Source organism: Ranitomeya imitator, chromosome 1 (genome assembly GCF_032444005.1).
Source record: "Ranitomeya imitator isolate aRanImi1 chromosome 1, aRanImi1.pri, whole genome shotgun sequence".
NCBI classification, from domain to species: Eukaryota; Metazoa; Chordata; class Amphibia; order Anura; family Dendrobatidae; genus Ranitomeya; species Ranitomeya imitator.
In genome coordinates, this window is record NC_091282.1 from 654,319,822 (window position 1) to 654,333,051 (window position 13,230).

Genomic DNA, 13,230 nt, shown 5'->3' on the forward strand with positions numbered 1-13,230 from the left:
GATTATATATATATACTAGATGGTGGCCCGATTCTAACGCATCGGGTATTCTAGAATATACATGTCCACGTAGTATATTGCCCAGCCACGTAGTATATTGCCCAGCCACGTAGTATATTGCTCAGCGACGTAGTATACAGCACAGGCACGTAGTATATTGCCCAGTCACGTAGTATATTGCACAGCGACGTAGTATACAGCACAGGCACGTAGTATATTGCCCAGTCACGTAGTATACAGCACAGCCACGTAGTATATTGCCCAGCTACGTAGTAGATTGCCCAGGCATGTATTTAACAGGTTACAAAATAAAAAAGAAACATATACTCACCATCTGAAGAGCCCGTTGTAGTTCAGGCGCTTGTGTGCGGTGCACCCAGCAGCTTCCGGTCCCAGGGTTGGTATGAGCGCAGGACCTGTGATGACGTCGCAGTCACATGACTGTGACGTCATGGAAGGTCCTTCTCCCATAGCATCTTTGGAAGCGGAACCTGCCGCTTGCAGGGCCGAGGACAGGACGCTACGGTGGAGGGTGAGAATAACGTTTTTTTTTATTATTATTTTTAACAGATCGTTTTACTATTGATGCTGCATATGCAGCATCAATAGTAAAAAGTTGGTCACACGGGGTTAATAGCTGCGTAACCGGAGTGCGTTACACCGCGCTCCGGTAACGCTGGCATTAACCCTGTGTGAGGGCTGACTGGATGACTGGAGGGGAGTATGGAGCGGGCACTGACTGACTGCGGGGAGGAAAGAGCGGCCATATTGCCGCCGGACTGCGGGCGTCGCTGATTGGTCTTGGCAATGGATGTGGGCGTTTTGCCACGACCAACCAGCGACTTGGATTCCATGACAGACAGAGGCCGCGACCAATGAATATCTGTGACAGAAAGACCGAAGTGACCCTTAGACAATTATGTAGTAGATATATATATATATATATGTACACATATATATATATCTATATACTAGATTGTGGCCCGATTCTAACGCATCGGGTATTCTAGAATATGCATGTCCCCGTAGTATATGGACAATGATGATTCCAGAATTCGCAGCAGACTGTGCCCGTCGCTGATTGGTCGAGGCAACCTTTATGACATCATCGTCGCTATGGCAACCATTATGACATCTACGTCGATACTGTGCCCGTCGCTGATTGGTCGAGGCGAATTCGCGGCAGACTGTGCCTGTCACTGATTGGTCGAGGCAACCTTTATGACATCATCATCGCCATGCTGTGCCTGTCGCTGATTGGTCGAGGCCTGGGGGCCTCGACCAATCAGAGACGCAGGATTTCCAGGACAGACAGACGGAAAAACCCTTAGACAATTATATCTATCTATATATATAATTGTCTAAGGGTTTTTCCGTCTGTCTGTCTGTCTGTCTGTCCTGGAAATCCCGGCTCTCAGATTGGTCGAGGCCGCCAGGCCTCGACCAATCAGCAACGGGCACAGCGACGATGATGTCATAAAGGACGTAGAAATCCCGCGTCTGATTGGTCGAGGCCGCCAGGCCTCGACCAATCAGCAACGGGCACAGCGACGATGATGTCATAAATCGACCAATCAGCAACGTGCACAGCGACGATGATGTCATAAAGGACGTAGACATCTCACGTTTCTGATTCAGCGACGGGCACAGTATCAACGTAGATGTCATAATGGTTGCCATGGCGACGATGATGTCATAAAGGTTGCCTCGACCAATCAGCGACGGGCACAGTGTGCCGCGAATTCTGGAATCATCGTCCATATACTACGGGGACATGCATATTCTAGAATACCCGATGCGTTAGAATCGGGCCACAATCTAGTATATATATATATATATATACATAAACTACCGTTCAAAAGTTTAGGGTCACCCTGACAATTTTGTGTTTTCCATGATAACTCATACTTTAATTAATCAAATGAGTTGCCAAATTAATTTAAAATCTAGTCCAGACATTGACAAGGTTCGAAAAAAAAGATTTTTATTTGAAGTAATAATTTTCTTCTTCGAACTTTGCTTTTGTCAAAGAATGCTCCCTTTGCAGCAATTCCAGCATTGCAGACCTTTGGCATTCTAGCAGTTAATTTGCGGAGGTAATCTGGAGAAATTTCACCCCATGCTTCCAGAAGCCCCTCCCACAAATTGATTTGGCTTGATGGACACTTTTTTCGTACCATACGGTCAAGCTGCTCCCACAACAGTTCAATGGGGTTGAGATCTGGTGACTGCGCTGGCCACTCCATTACAGATAGAATACCAGCTGCCTGCTTCTTCCCTAAATAGTTCTTGCATAATTTGAAGGTGTGCTTTGGGTCATTGTCCTGTTGTAGGATGAAATTGGCTCCAATCAAGCGCTGTCCACAGGGTATGGCATGGCGTTGCAAAATGGAGTGATAGCCTTCCTTATTCAATATCACTTTTACCTTGTACAAATCTCCCACTTTACCAGCACCAAAGCAACCCCAGGCCATCACATTGCCTCCACCATGCTTGACAGATGGCGTCAGACACTCTTCCAGCATTTTTTCAGTTCTGCGTCTCACAAATGTTCTTCTGTGTGATCCAAGCACCTCAAACTTGGATTAGTCTGTCCATAACACTTTTTTCCAATCTTCCTCTGTCCAATATCTGTGTTCTTTTTCCCATATTAATCTTTTCCTTTTATTAGCCAGACTCAGATATGGCTTTTTCTTTGCCACTCTGCCCTGAAGGCCAGCATCCCGAAGTCACCTCTTCACTGTAGACATTGACACTGGCGTTTTGCGTGTACTATTTAATGAAGCTGCCAGTTGAGGACCTGTGAAGAGTCCATTTATCAAACTACAGACTCTAATGTACTTGCCTTGTTGCTCAGTTGTGCAGCGGGGCCTCCCACTTCTCTTTCTACTCTGGTTAGAGCCTGTTTGTGCTCTCCTCTGAAGGGAGTAGTACACACCTTTGTAGCAAATCTTCAGTTTCTTGGCAATTTCTCGCATGGAATAGCCTTTGTTTCTAAGAACAAGCATAGACTGTTGAGTTTCACATGAAAGTTCTTTTTTTCTGGCCATTTTGAAAGTTTAATGGAACCAACTAATGTAATGGTCCAGATTCTCAACTAGCTCAAAGGAAAGTCAGGTTTATAGGTTCTCTAATCAGCCAAACTGTTTTCAGCTGTGCTAACATACTTGCACAAGGGTTTTCAAGGGTGTTCTAACCATCCATTAGCCTTCTTACACAGCAAGCACAAAGTACATAAGAACACTGGAGTGATGGTTGTTGGAAATGGGCCTCTTTTCACCTTTAAAGATATTGCATTACAAACCAGACGTTTGCAGCTAGAATAGTCATGTACCATATTAACAATGTATAGAGTGTATTTCTGAATCACTTAATGTTAGCTTCATTTGAAAAAACTGCTTTTCTTTAAAAAATAAGGGAATTTCTAAGTGGCCCTAAAATTTTGAACTGTAGTATATACAGTGCCGGCAAAAAAAATCTTTACAAGACTGCCAAATAGCAAAACCGGCTGAGCTGCACATAGCACCCAATCAGAGGGCAGCTTTCGCTTTACCAGAGAAGTGAAAACTGAGCGTTGATTGGTTGATATTTGCAACAAAGCCAGCTTTAATATTAGACAGTTTTTTATTATCTCCCCCATTGTGTACACTTTTAAAAAGTGAAATTATGATGTGCATTTTATATGTAAAGTTTTTTTTTTGCTGCGCAAATGTAAAGATTTTTTTTGCCGGCACTGTATATATACAGTCATGGCCAAAAGTATTGACACCCCTGCAATTCTGTCAGATGATACTCAGTTTCTTCCTGAAAATGATTGCAAACACAAATTATTTGGTATTATTATCTTCATTTGTCTTAAATGAAAAAACACAAAAAGAATTGTCCTAAAGCCAAATTGTATATAATTCCACACCAAACATAAAAAAGGGGGTGGACAAAAGTATTGGCACTGTTCGAAAAATCATGTGATGCTTCTCTAATTTGTGTAATTATCAGCACCTGTAACTTACCTGTGGCACCTAACAGGTGTTGGCAATAACTAAATCACACTTGCAGCCAGTTGACATGGATTAAAGTTGACTCAACCTCTGTCCTGTGTCCTTGTGTGTACCACATTGAGCATGGAGAAAAGAAAGACCAAAGAACTGTCTGAGGACTTGAGAAACTAAATTGTGAGGAAGCATGAGCAATCTCAAGGCTACAAGTTCATCTCCAAAGACCTGAATGTTCCTGTGTCTACCGTGCGCAGTGTCATCAAGAAGTTTAAAGCCCATGGCACTGTGGCTAACCTCCCTAGATGTGGACGGAAAAGAAAAATTGACAAGAGATTTCAATGCAAGATTGTGCGGCTGCTGGATAAAGAACCTCGACTAACATCCAAACAAGTTCAAGCTGCCCTGCAGTCCGAGGGTACAACAGTGTCAACCCGTACTATGCGTCGGCGTCTGAATGAAAAGAGACTGTATGGTAGGAGACCCAGGAAGACCCCACTTCTTACCCCGAGACATAAAAAAGCAGGCTGGAGTTTGCCAAAACTTACCTGAAAAAGCCTAAAACGTTTTGGAAGAATGTTCTCTGGTCAGATGAGACAAAAGTAGAGCTTTTTGGGCAAAGGCATCAACATAGGGTTTACAGGAGAAAAAAAAGAGGCATTCAAAGAAAAGAATGCAGCGCCCCAGAGACCTGGTCGTTGCAGTATGACGCTCTGCCACTAAGGGGAGTGATGGTACGTCTGATGGCACTAAAGGAGTTCATCTGACCAGGTATCACCAGCACACATTACACTTCACACTCCGGCCACTAGAGGGAGCAAAGGGTTTTATTAGGCCACTCCTCACACTGGTAAAACTAGGGGTTGGATAGGAAGTTAGGGAGAAGCTGACTGGGTTTTGTCCAGGCAACATCCCGTGGCAGGGGGTGTTGCGGGGAAGATTCAGGGGGGTCCCTGTCAGGCGTGGGAACCTGGCAGGTACCTAGCAATTAGAACAGAACGTTACGGAACCGCGCCTTCACCACCCGCGGTGGTATCCTAAGAAAGACACGAAGCAAAGGATATTGTGGACAGTGAGAAACGAGATCAAGCACATAGGAGAGCCAGTAGGAGTCGTGCCCGGAGAACGGCAACATCCTACTGAGGCGCGTAGCTGGTGGCCGGAACACCAAGGAAGTAACTGACTATGCCTTACTTCAAACTCCGCAGGACAGTTAATTATAGGTTGGCTGTCTACCTTACATCACCTAAGCAGACATAGGGGATAACGCGTGGAGAGGGGCATCTCTAGGGTCCCGGAAGAACTCCGAGCCTTCCCATCAAACGGGTGCGTCATAGCCATAACATACCTGGGGGACGGAGAACTAGAAAGAACTGGAATGAATTAGAATGAGAATAGAAGTTGTGAGGACTATCCCGAATGCTCAGCAGGGAAGCACTACAACACACAGGCGCTAGTGGTAGGCAATGATTTCTACCTGCAAAGGGAACTCTGGATGTGCCTTCGTACCGGCCGGTCTCAGACAGCCCTGTTAACCGTGCTCTGGATTGAGGATCCTGAAGTCTTCAGTAAAGAGGTAAAGAGACTGCAACCTTGTGTCTTCGTTATTGACTGCACCTCACACCATCACCATCCACCTTACTGGGAAGCTGTCACGATATGGTATGAAATATCGTAAGTAGTTCTCTTGCTAGCCTGCGTGGGCTAAGCCCCCCTTCTTGGAGTTATGCTGCAACAGTTTGTAGCTTCAAATTCCTGACTTTCAACTCCCAAGCCCCCCTTCCCTTTCACTCAGCCAAGAGCTGCTTTGCCAATGTACTGGGGGGAGTTTTATGGCCGAAAGGTATTTACGACCAGGTTAGAATCTTCCTCCAGCTGGAACTGGAAAAATGGCTCCAAAATTCATGAAAGATTCTTTGTTTGGTTTTTGTACGATATTATGCACAATGTTTACGTTAAGAACACGAAAATATATATTCGTATTCCCACTCGGTGTATCTACCCATCCCTTGAAACTCGGGCTTCTAACTCCGTCTGGTAAAGAAGTAGGGTTTTCTCTGTAAATATGTATCCCAGATAGGACATATTTGATCTCATTAGAATGCTCACGTTAATCCGAGATGAATGATGGGTTTGTTAGGACTATGACATGTTTTGTAGCGGAGTTATCGAAATTAGATATAGATTAGAATAAAATGAGTTAACTGAAGAGGTAGGAGGGACGAGGTGATCCAACCCCTTTCTGGGATGTTACAGGCTTGGCTATAACTGTCTGCACACATCCCCAGCTTCCTTCTTGTCCTTTTTTACCCTGGAAGAGCTGAGCGCATCCCATGAACTGGGGCGTATGGAAAACCGCACTGGCCTGGGTGCCTGCCATGCTTTGAACATGTGAGTGTTATCTTTTCTCCTTTATTCCCTTTATGTTATAATTACCCGTGTACATATTTGCAATTGTCTCATTTGTAACATCTTTATAAAATATTTTTGATAAAGCACTGCCTAATTTTTTATGGGATATACTATTTTATGTTAGTTCATTCTCCATGCTCTAAAAAACCGTACCCTAAGTCTCTTGAAGGGAAATACGCTACTGTTGTGTTGTGTTAGCTTCGGACCCATTTAATCGAAGCTGGTGGCAGCGAGAGTGTGCTGACTTTTGGGTTATGCTGAAGCGACTGCGGCGTTGATAATTATTGTTCCTGCCTGAGTGGGAGTAGTTTATCGCGTTGCTGCAGCGTCCCCAATAGCCAGTACATAGCAGGCAGCCTTTCTGGCGACTAATTAACCAGGGTGCAGTACCTAATCTGACCTGAGAGTAAGGGGGGCGCCAGAGAGCTGCAAGTGTTAAGTGGAACTGTAAGCGGGATATACATAAATCCCTGCAGTTTGTGGTATATTGAAAGCAGTGGGATACCTAGCATAAGCCCCTGCTGTAAACTAAGAGGTCAATAGCCTTGTGTGTGTTTTCTCATCACATTGTTAGCAGTGGAGGGATAACTAAGATGAGCCCCCCTGCACATGTGATAGCCGTCTGTTGGCCCAAAGCCACCCCGACCCGTGACGTAGGGGTGACGGTCACGGTGTGAATTGTGACAAATTGGTGGCAGCGGTCAGGGGAATCCTGACATTTGGTGGCAAGGCGGTGGGATATCGTAGAGCATTAGTGATTTGGTTTGAGTAATCATTCCTCTCACTAAAAACTTGCAGAAAGTTCTTGCGAGGACTCTGCGCAAATAAGTTTGGAGAACGAACTCAGTGTTTTATTAGTCTTGAGACAATTGCGTACTGGTAATTATCCCTTCCCTTTCTCTTCGTTTTTCTATCCTATCTTTTATTTGGCAACCATGGCTGCGAAAGGGGAAGCCTGGTACAACCAGCAGAAGAAGGACATTCTTGCTGGGATATCCATGTACCATGGCCTGAACCCCCAGGACAAGTCCAAGGCTCAAATGGTCGCTGACCTGGTGCAATTTGAAGCCGACCAAGCCAGGTCACAGAGCCCAGAGGCCGCAGAAGCCAGCACCAGCGAACATGGTGCTGCAGCAGAGGTCCAACCACTGAATGCTGGCCCTGTTAGCGATCCGGGCGAATTGGAGAGAGAGGGGCAAGCCGAGCGAGAGGCTCAGGCCCAGCGAGCCGAGCGGCAAGCGGAGCGGGAGTACCAGCTGCAGTTAGCCCAACTGCAAATGCAGGGGTCGTCCCAGACCAACCGTGAGCCCAGCAGCGCTCAGATACCTAAGCCCCGGCCCGATCACTTTCCTGTTATGGAGAAGGACGGAGACTTGGACACTTTTCTGCGGGCCTTTGAGAAAGCCTGCAGACAGTACCGGCTGCCTACAGATGAATGGGCCCGATACCTGACACCAGGGCTGAGAGGTAAAGCTCTGGAGGCGTTTGCTGCCCTCCCTCAAGAACAAGATGGTGACTATGAGGCCATCAAACAGGCTCTGATAGCCAAGTACCAGCTTACACCTGAGGTATACCGTAGAAAGTTCCGGACCCTCCAACGTGGCCCACACGACAGTTACAGTGATGTGGTGCATGGACTGTGGACCCACTTTGACCAGTGGACCCAAGGACTGTCAGTGACCACCTTTGGAATAGAAATAGCAAAGGCGTGCACTCTGGTCAATGTAGAAAGGTGCAGGCTGAACCAAGGTAACTTCATAAATAAGTAAACAACAGCCGCACTCGAATTTTTGTTTTTTTCATATGCAATAAACTAATTTATTATGTTCACCACAGTGGTATTGCGAAGCTGGGGTCACCACAATCATATATAGGTACTGAGGTAACGTTTCGGCCCTGTTGTGGGCCTTTGTCAAACCTCACTTGTTGTAGAAAGAGAAAAGTGGAGGGTACCCCGAAGATGCGGGACAGGTAATAACATGAGGCAGGATCCAGAGAAAAACGTTAGGTGAAGATGCAGAGAAAGGTAAGTCAGGGAAGGGGAAAAAAATTCCCAGTATGCGCTGCGGATCCGGTGTGCTGGCGTACCTGCGGTGATGTGACCACCTTTGCACAGCTGCGAGACCTGATGATCAAAGACCAGTTCTTTCATCTTTGCCCAGCTGAGGTGCGACAGTTCGTGATGGACAGAGAACCCAAAGACGTGACGAAAGCAGCGCAGATTGCTGATGCCTATGAGGCCAACCGTAGATCGGAAGTGCGGAAGCCAGTCACCACCAGCTGGAGAGGGGGTAAGCCTGCAACCAACGCCAGTACCCCTGCCAGCCAACACCCCAGAGGTCCTGTCCCCGTAGCCAACAGCGCCAGACCTACCACCGAACCTCGCAAGTGTTTCACCTGCAATCAGACTGGTCATATCAGTCCCTCCTGTCCAGCCAAGCAGAAGAACACCCCAGCCAAGGCCCCAGGGCCTAATGCAGCAGTTCTTTTGGTGGGTGGTGTGGTTGGGAGGGTGTGTGACAACGTACAGCCCGTCACTGTGGGGGGCCATGTTGCTACAGGCCTCAAGGACACCGGGGCTGAACGAACCCTCATCCGACCCGAACTGGCGGCCCCTGAAGAAATCATTCCGGGGAAAACCCTAACTGTCACTGGGATTGGGGGCATCAGCTGTCCCTTACCGATGGCCCGGGTTTTTATTGATTGGGGTGCCGGGAGCGGGGTGAAAGAAGTTGTCTGATAATTTGCCCACTGATGTTTTGTTGGGGACTGATTTGGGGAGGATGGTTGCATACTACGTCCCTGACACCCCTCCCCAATCTACTAATGAGGGTAAAGTTAACCCTGTTGATGATGATGATGGGAAATTGCATGTGTTAACTGACCATGCTTTATCTTGTAATGATGCATCTAATAACCATTTTTTTTCCCTAGGATTGAAGGTGAAAATGTTGTACCTGTGCCAGCTGAACCTGATAATGATTTTTCTGTGAAGGTTAATGTGTCCACAGGTACAGGCTTGCCCAGCCACGTCGCTCTGCGGAGTGAGATGGCTGAGGAACCCCTAACAGGGGCAAGTGTCGGTGCTACAGGAAATGGGGAGATGCATGGGAACCGTGAGGAAGGTGACGCCATGAAAGTGACCAGTGCCACCGAGGAAGGTAACTGGCCCATAAGTAGCACTGCCCCTGGAGTGTTGGGGGTGGATGGGGAGGTAGAGCCCATAGCAGCATCGGCTGATGGGCCTGTAGAAAACCCCGGGGAGACAGCCTACGTAGCTGCTGTGACCCGCAGTCAGAGTGCCCGGAACGCAGATAACTGTCTGCCTTCCGGACCCTCCTCAGTCATTACTGTGACTGAACCAGAGGTGGACCCAGAGCAGGTCCAAGAGGGTTCCCGTGGGGAAGGGACCCTGACGTCGCTTTTGGCTTCCCCTAGCCAGGAGTTTCAGGCCGCTCTGCACACAGATGCGAGCCTAGAGAGTTTGAGACAACTTGCTGGGACGCACTTCTCCGAGGCTGATAAGGAGAAGGTGTTCTGGGAACGAGGAAAGTTATACCGGGAGACCGTACCCGGAGAATCACAAAAGGAGTGGTTGAGGGAAAGACAGCTGGTCGTCCCGCAGCAATTCCGGGGTGAGTTGTTGCGGATTGCCCATGAGATCCCGCTAGTTGGACACTTGGGGATCAGCAAAACTAAGGCCCGGCTGTCTCAACACTTCTATTGGCCAGATGGGGACAGATGTGTCAAACTACTGCCGCTCCTGTATCACTTGTCAAAGAGTGGGGAAGGCGGGGCCTGCTCTTAAGGCTCCCCTGATCCCTTTGCCAGTGATAGAGGAGCCTTTCCAGAGGATCGCGTGGACATTGTGGGCCCGCTGGCCGTCCCCAGCAGCTCTGGAAAGCAATACATCCTTACTTTGGTAGACTACGCTACCCGGTACCCAGAGGCAGTAGCTCTGTCGTTAACTAGGTCAGATAAGGTGGCGGATGCCCTGTTGGCCATCTTTTCACGTGTAGGATTTCCCAGGGAAATGCTTACTGATCAAGGGACCCAATTTATGTCTCGCCTAATGGAGGCTCTCTGTAAGAGAATGCAGGTGAAGCACCTGGTATCGAGTGCGTATCACCCACAGACCAATGGCTTGTGTGAACGCTTCAATGGTACCCTCAAACAGATGCTACGCATGCTGGTTGAGACTCAAGGGCGCGACTGGGAGCGGTACCTCCCACACCTGCTGTTCGCTTACCGAGAGGTTCCGCAGGCCTCGACGGGGTTCTCCCCCTTCGAGCTCCTGTACGGCAGGCGAGTCCGGGGACCCCTTGGGTTGGTAAGAGAATCCTGGGAAGAGGAGCCGAACCCTTCTGAAGTGTCCATAGTGGAGTATGTCATGCGCTTCCGTGACAAGATGCAGACCTTGACGCAGTTGGTGCATGACAACATGACGCAGGCTCAGGCTGATCAGAAGCACTGGTACGACCAGAACGCCCGGGAGCGGACCTACCAAGTGGGTCAAAAGGTGTGGGTGCTGGTCCCCGTACCAACGGATAAGCATCAGGCAGCCTGGGAGGGCCCGTACGTCGTCCACCAACAGCTCAACCCGGTCACTTACGTGGTCACGCTTGACCACACTCGGGGTAGGCGAAAGGCCTTTCACGTCAACATGATGAAGGCTCATCATGAACGTGAACCTTTCGTCCTACCGGTCTGCAGCTTGCCCGAAGACGGGGAGGAAGACACCCTCCTGGACATGCTGGCCCAAGCCAAGGCCAATGGGTCCATCGAGGACGTGGAGGTAAGCGCCTCGTTAACTGAACCCCAGCGGTTGCAGTTGCAAACCACACTGGAACCCTTCCGGGTCGTGTTCTCCAACCGACCTGGGAGGACTCAGCAGTCCACGAGGTGGACACCGGGAATCACGCCCCACTACGGCGAACACCCTATCGAATCTCTGACCAGGTGCAGCAGATTATGCGCCAAGAGATCGATGAGATGTTACAGCTGGGGGTGATTCGACGGTCAAAGAGCGCGTGGGCATCACCTGTAGCTCTCGTGCCAAAGAAAGACCGGACCACCCGGTTCTGTGTGGACTACAGGGGGCTCAACGCCATCACAGCCTCCGACGCGCACCCAATGCCGCGCATCGAGGAGCTGCTTGAGAAGTTAGCTGGCGCAAATTACCTAACAATAATGGATCTGAGTCGAGGATACTGGCAGATTCCCCTGAGCCCTGAAGCACAGGAGAAGTCCGCCTTTATCACACCCTTTGGACTGTACGAGTCCACGGTCATGCCCTTCGGCATGAAGAATGCCCCTGCCACTTTCCAGCGGATGGTCAACCTCGTGCTTCAGGGACTGGAGAAGTACGCCGTGGCGTACTTGGATGACATTGCCATCTTTAGTTCCTCCTGGGAGGAACACCTGCAGCATCTCGAGGAGGTGCTCAGGCGAATTCACCAAGCAGGACTGACTATCAAGCCCGGAAAGTGCCCGATGGGCATGAGGGAGGTTCACTACCTGGGGTACCGGGTAGGCGGGAACACCCTGAAGCCAGAGCCAGAGAAAGTGGGCGCGATCGTGAATTGGCCCACTCCCGTGACCAAGAAACAGGTGATGTCCTTCCTGGGCACTGCAGGGTACTATAGGCGCTTCGTACAGCACTATAGTAGCCTGGCAAAACCTTTGATGGACCTCACCAGGAAGAAGCTACCCCACATTGTCAACTGGACAGATGGCTGTGAGGGGGCCTTCCAGGCGTTGAAAACCGCACTGTGCAACGCCCCTGTGTTGAAAGCAGTCGACAGCAGTCGACCGTTCTTGGTGCAGACCGACGCCAGCGAGTTTGGCCTTGGTGTTGTGCTCAGCCAGGTTGACTCGGAGGACCAAGAGCACCCCGTGTTATACCTGAGCCGGAAGCTTTTGCCGAGGGAAGTGGCCTACTCCACCATCGAGAAGGAGTGCCTGGCCATAGTCTGGGCCCTGCAGCACTTGCAGCCCTACTTGTACGGTCGCCCCTTCACTGTGGTGACCGACCACAACCCTCTGCGCTGGCTAAACGCCATGTGTGGAACCAACGGCAGGTTGCTACGCTGGAGCCTTGCCCTTCAACAGTTTGACTTCACCATTGAACACAAAACGGGCAAAGAGCATGGGAATGCAGATGGACTCTCCCGCCAGGGTGAACCTACTGAGGTGCCCATGGAGTCATACCGTGGGGTACTGCCTCCCTAGCGCACACCAAAAGGGAGAGGTGTCACGATATGGTATGAAATATCGTAAGTAGTTCTCTTGCTAGCCTGCGTGGGCTAAGCCCCCCTTCTTGGAGTGATGCTGCAACAGTTTGTAGTTTCAAATTCCTGACTTTCAACTCCCAAGCCCCCCTTCCCTTTCACTCAGCCAAGAGCTGCTGTGCCAATGTACTGGGGGGAGTTTTATGGCCGAAAGGTATTTACGACCAGGTTAGAATCTTCCTCCAGCTGGAACTGGAAAGATGGCTCCAAAATTCATGAAAGATTCTTTGTTTGGTTTTTGTACGATATTATGCACAATGTTTACATTAAGAACACGAAAATATATATTCGTATTCCCACTCGGTGTATCTACCCATCCCTTGAAACTCGGGCTTCTAACTCCGTCTGGTAAAGAAGTAGGGTTTTCTCTGTAAATATGTATCCCAGATAGGACATATTTGATCTCATTAGAATGCTCACGTTAATCCGAGATGAATGATGGGTTTGTTAGGACTATGACATGTTTTGTAGCGGAGTTATCGAAATTAGATATAGATTAGAATAAAATGAGTTAACTGAAGAGGTAGGAGGGACGA